Consider the following 6,651-nt stretch of genomic DNA (forward strand, 5'->3'; position numbering starts at 1 on the left):
TTATGCATACTGAAGCCCTGCTTCCCGGGAAGTGGCCAGACATCACTTGCTAATGGGAAGTAGAAAATAAACCTTGTTATTTTCCACTTCATTCGTGTGCATGCAAACTCACTTTTGCTTTAGAAAACTGCCTTGTCTCAACCTACAAGTCATTTTCCATCTTATTCTCTCTCCTCTGTCTGGCTGGGAAGGGGAGTGATAGAGTGGCTTGGTGGGCACCTGATATCCAGCCAAGGTCAACCCATTACAGTCTTTTTGGCACCGGAACATGGGGCAAGACAAAGGCAGTTACATATATATATTGCATGCTATTGTAGTAGTAGCTATTGAATAGCAAGCTCCTGTGCAGGACACAGTGTTTGTCAGCTGCACTGCTTATCTCTTTATTTTGCTGAGTTTGGGAACATACTAATATAAACAATGGCTCCGTGTTTGCCCTTACACTGACAGCAGTGTCATGCTGGGGGAGATATCATCTGGGGACGATAGAGGAATACACCCTCCCCTCCCTGCCCAAGATGGATATGAATGGCTTTATAATGAAGTCTCCCATGGTCTTTGCTCATCCTTATGTAAGCTGTTTAATACTGTTAATATTACTAACTAATACTGTTGGCACGCTATGGAGTTCGTAGAATCTGGTGTTATCCAGGTGTAAGAGAAAACAAACTTTGAGTGAAGACATATTGAAATGTGCCCTGAGGCGTGCAATTCCTGAGTGGCAGGGTGTGTGGAGGGATTTGGGCAGGTTACTAGGGTGGTTGACACCTCCCATTACCTGGGATTTCACACCTGAACAGGTATTCAACTCTGGCAAACTGAAACATCACCTGATGGAAGGTGATTACCATGCATTACCATGCATTAGGGATAACAAGAAGTGCTTCTACAAATACATCAATAGCAAAAGGAAGGGCAAGGCAAACATCCATTTTTTATTGGACATGGGGGGGAAAGTAGTCACCAAAGATGAGGAAAAGGCTGAGGTACTTAACACCTTCTTTGCCTCAGCTTTCAATAGTAAGACAGGTTGTCCTCAGGACAACTGGCCTCTGGAGCTGGTAGACAAAGACAGGAAGACAAATAGCCCCCCTGTAATCCAGGAGGGAACAGTTTGCGATCTGCTGATCCACTTGGATTCTCACAAGTCTATGGGACCAGATGGGATCAATCCTAGGGCTCACCAAGCTGCTCTCCATCATTTACCAACAGTCCTGGTTCACTGGGGAGGTCTCATATGACTGGAAGTTGGCAAATGTAGTGCCCATCCACAAAAAGGGCTGCAAGGAGAACCCGGGAAACTACAGGCCTGTCAGTCTGACCTCAGTGCCTGGCAAGGTTATGGATCAGATCATCCTAAGTGAAATCACACAGCACCTACAGGATGGACAAGGGATCAGACCCAGCCAGCATGGGTTTAGGAAGGGCAGGTCCTGTCTGACCAACATGATCTCCTTTTATGATCAGGTGACCCACCTGGTGGATGAGGGGAAGGCTGTGGATGTGGTCTACCTGGACTTCAGCAAAGCCTTTGACACTGTCTCCCATAGCATGCTCCTGAAAAAGCTGGCAGCCCACGGCTTGGACAGGGGCACTGTTTGCTGGGTTAAGAACTGGCTGGAGGGCCAGGCCCAGAGAGTGGTGGTGAATGGTGCTGAATTCAGTTGGCAGCCGGTCACTAGTGGTGTCCCCCAGGGACCAGTGTTGGGCCCAGTTCTATTTAATATTTTTATTGATGATCTGGATCAGGGGATTGAGTCCACCATTAGCAAATTTGCAGATGACACCAAGTTGGGGGGGAGTGTAGATCTGCCGGAAGGCAGAAGGGCTCTTCAGAGGGACCTGGACAGGCTGGAGAGATGGTCTGATTCCAGCAGGATGAGGTTCAACAAGGCCAAGTGCCGAGCCCTGCACTTTGGTCACAACAACCCCATGCAGCGCTACAGGCTGGGCACAGAGTGGCTGGAGAGCAGCCAGGCAGAAAGGGACCTGGGAGTTTGGATTGACAGGAAGCTGAACATGAGCCAGCAGTGTGCTCAGGTGGCCAAGAAGGCCAATGGCATCATGACCTGTATCAGGAACAGTGTGGCCAACGGGTCCAGGGAAGTGATTCTTCCCCTGTACTCAGCACTGGTGAGGCCACACCTCTATTACTGTGTCCAGTTCTGGGCCCCTCAGTTCAGGAAGGATATTGAGCTGCTGGAGCAGGTCCAGAGAAGAGCAACAAGGCTGGTGAAGGGACTCGAGCACAAGTCCTATGAGGAGAGGATGAGGGAGCTGGGTTTGTTTAATCTGGAGAAGAGGAGGCTCAGGGGAGACCTCATCACTCTCTACAACTCCCTGAAAGGAGGTTGTAGCCAGGTGGGTGTTGGTCTCTTCTCCCAGGCAACTATCAGTAGGACAAGAGAGCGTGATCTTAAGCTCTGCCAAGGGAAGTTTAGGTTAGATATTAGGAAGAAATTTTTTACAGAGAGAGTAATCAGATATTGGAATGGGCTGCCCAGGGAGGTGGTGGATTCACCATCCCTGGAGGTTTTTTAAGATGAGGCTGGATGTGGCACTTAGTGCCATGGTCTAGTAACCACAGCAGTGTTGGATCAAGGCTTGGATTTGATGATCATAGAATCAATTGGGTTGGAAAAGACCTCCGAGATCATCGAGTCCAACCCTTGGTCCAAATCCAGTCCATTTACTAGATCATGGCACTCAGTGCCACGTCCAATCTGCGTTTAAAAATCTCCAGGGATGGTGAATCCACCACCTCTCTGGGCAGCCCATTCCAATGCCTGATCACTCTCTCTGTAAAGAATTTTCTCCTGATATCCAACTTAAATTTCCCCTGGCGCAGCTTAAGCCCGTGCCCCCTTGTCCTCCGATGATGTCGGAGGTCTTTTCCAACCCAGTTGATTTTATTATTCTATGTTTCTACCAAAATGCTATAGAGCAAAGCACAAGATTTAGTCCTGAAAGCAGCATTTAGCATGCATAAAATAAGTTTCTTACCCAGTAGGCGTCCCTGTGGTGGTGGTGGGGAAGAGCAGTTCAGCCCATCAACTGTTCCCAGCAGTTTCAGTGCAGTCTTCCTTTAATTTTTCCTTATTTCCAACTTACTTTTCTATTATTTCTTTAGGTTTAGGTGGAGTTTGAGTGACTCTAGTCACAAGCACTTAATTGGGTAGTAGTCCTTGGCATCTATCTCCCTTGGTGGACAGATACTGTATGGTCTTTGAACTACAAAGTATCACCATGTTCCCCTCCCTGCAGGATGTTTATGGAGGGAGGCCGTGGTGCATTCACGCTACTCCCCTCTTCCATTCCATCCCCTGTAGCAGGTGCTTATCATTTTTTAGGGAATTTTTGTGGGGCAGGTCGACAGTGTTCCATCTGGGGAGCAGCAGCTGCATTTTACCCTCTAATTCTTAGTCTCCTCTAATTTTTAACCCTATCCATTGTTCCACAGGGAGGGTGCTGGTCGCAGCCCACTGCAGGCCAGGAAAACTCAAAGGGTCTCACTTTGGGCTGCTGTTTATAGGACCACAAGAGAGTTGGCTTTAGTCATAGTAATTTTCCATCCTCTCTGATATGTGAGAGAGATAATGCTTACAGAAATGCTACAAGGCCAGTGATAATAAAGCCTGAGAGCAAACAGGAGGTTTGCCTTTCCCCTGAGGCCCAGTGCTGTCTGTGCACTGTGAGATTTTTTGTAAGTTTTTAGTGTTCTGGCCTCTGAAATAAATCTTTTTGAATCCTTTCTACTGCCTTGGCATTTCTGGGGCAAGTACCTGTGTATATTTTACCTTACGATATTATTTTAATTAATAGAATATTAAGTATTAATAATTATATTAAATATTAATCAAAAGGAACACAAACATAGCCAAGTAAAACCCCTATAAGAAGACAGAGCAAAAGCAGTGAGTAAATCATGGCTGCCTTGCCATAAGAGTAAAACAGTACAGAACATAGGAATAAACTTAAGACACAAAAAATGGCAGTTCAGATACACAGTAAAACAAAAAGGAAGCCAGACAGATAAATGCTCGCTCTTAGCATATTCCACATCATAGGATATATTCACAAATAGTAGCTGGTACAGTGCTGTGGTTTGAATTCAGTATGAGAATAATGCTGATAACACACTGATGTTTTGGTTGTTGCTGAGCAGTGCTTACCCTGAGTCAAGGACTTTTCAGTGTCTCATGCTCTGCCAGTAAGCAGGTGCACAAGAAGCTGTGAGGGAGCATGGCCAGGACAGCTGACCCAAACTGGCCAAAGGGATATTCCATACCATAGAACATCATGCCAAGTATATTAACTGGGGGAAATTGTCCAGAAGGGGCCAATTGCTGCTTGGGAACCATCTAAGCATCGGTCAGTGGAGTCAAAGGCAGCCCAGTGGTGCCACAGTTGATATTGCCAATGCATTTTTCTCAGTCTCTTTGGCAGCAGAGTTCAGGCCAGTTTGTTTTCACTTGGAGGGGCATCCAGTACACCTGGAATCAACTGCCCCAGGAGTGGAAACAAAGCACTACCATCTGCCATGGACTGATCCAGACTGCACTGAAACAGGGTGAAACTCTGGGACACCTGCAATACATTGATGATATCATTGTGTGGGGCAATACAGCAGAAGTAGTTTTTCAGAAAAGGAAGAAAATAGTCCAAATCCTTCTGAAAGCTGGTTTTGCCATAAAACAGAGGAAGGTAAAGGGGCCTGCACAGGAGATCCACCTTTTAGGAATAAAATGGCAAGATGGATGTAATCATATCCCAACAGATGTAATTAACAAAATAACATCAATGTCTCCATCAACTAACAAGAAAGAAACACAAGCCTTTTTAGGCATTGTGGGATTTTTGAGAATGCACATTCCAAATTACAATCTGTCAGCCCCAACTACCAAGTGACCCAGGATAATAATGATTTCAAATGGGGCCCTGAACGACGACAAGCCTTTCAACAAATTAAACAGGAAATAGTTCATGCTGTAGCTCTCAGGCCAGTCCCGACAGGCCAAGATGCAAAAAATGTGCTCTACACTGCAGCTAAGGAGAATGGCCCGACCTGGAGCCTCTGGTAGAAAGCACAAGGGGAGAGTCAATCCCTCAAAATTCCGTTAGCTGTTTAGTCTTCTTTTCAAGGTAGAATTGCAGAAAAACACCTAGATCATGGGACATTTCAGGAACCTTTGACACCTTCAAAGATGTTACAGCTGCCTGTTATGTCAGCACAGGTGGATCCATTATGGCCATCAGCAGAGATGAATATCTTCAGGCCATGTGTGTGAATTGTCCTGATGCTTCCCCCAAGGGGAGTTATCACAGATGAGTCATTTGTGTAAGGACAAAGAAACAACACCCAGCTCATAGCCTGAGGTGGCAGGTGTGCACACCCTCAACACCTGGATTGTTTGAGTCGTCAGCATTCCAGTCTTTCACACTTGTGGATACATTCTTCTCCTAGGATAATAGTACCACCCTTATCTTAAATTCCCCGACACAGTCTAAATTAGTAGGCATATTTGGGGAAAAGAGAAAAGAAAAGGTGGATACCAGAATCTCTGTGTAACCCAGGACAGACCTCTAAGATCATCGAGTCCAATCATTAACCTAGCACCTGCTGTGTTCACCACTGAACCATGTCCCCCAGTTCCACATCCACGCATTTTTGAACACTTCCAGGGATAATGATTCCACCACTTCCCTGGGAAGCTTGTTTCAATGCCTGACCACCCTTTCAGTGAAGAAATTCTTCTTTGTATCCAATGTAAACCTCACCTGGCACAACTTCAGGCCATTTCCTCTCATCCTGTCAGTTGTTACCTGGGAGAGGAGACAGACAGTCATCATGCTACGATCTCCTTTCAGACAGCTGTAGAGACTAATAAGGTCCTCCTTTTCTCCAGGCTAAACAACCCCAGTTCCCTCAGCTGCTCTTCATAAGATTTGTGCTCCAGACTCTTCACTGGTTTTGTTGCCCTTCTCTGGACAAGCTCCAGCACCTCAATGTCTTTCTTGTAGTGAGAGGCCCAAAAATGAACACAGGATTTGAGGTGCAGCCTCACCAGTGTCGAGTACATGCTATCCTGACAGTTCTAACAGTCCCCTTTTCACCCTTTGTAGCATATCTCTATCAGATGGTAAATTGGGATCCCATCCTGGTTCATTAGCTGGCATAAATAGCTCAACTTAATATTATCAAAAGAATCAGACTGTGGCCACTTTTGGTCTGCGTCACCAAAGGTAGTCACTTCTGGCCAATTTTCCTGACATAGTTCTATAGTTTGGGCTTTTGACAACCCACCTGATCCATCACTAGATTCTCAGTGTTGCAACAATTCATTAATCAGTGATGACTTCATTATACTTTCTCCTCCTCCCATTATTATAAAAAAAATCACCTTACCACCAAACAAGATCCACACTACACTACTCCTGTGCCCGAGTATCTCGAGGTGAACTCACAGGCCAGGAGGGCAGATTGTTGGGATCCAGGCAGTAGTGAGACGTTGGATTGAGTGAGTTGGCTAAATCCCAACTGGGTTGCCAAACTGTCACAAAAATTTCACAACTGTCCCATGCTGACTGAGGAGAGAGGCTTGGACACAAATATAGAACTGCAAGAGTAATTCTTTATTCATGTACATGAGG

Source organism: Pseudopipra pipra, chromosome W (genome assembly GCF_036250125.1).
Source record: "Pseudopipra pipra isolate bDixPip1 chromosome W, bDixPip1.hap1, whole genome shotgun sequence".
NCBI classification, from domain to species: Eukaryota; Metazoa; Chordata; class Aves; order Passeriformes; family Pipridae; genus Pseudopipra; species Pseudopipra pipra.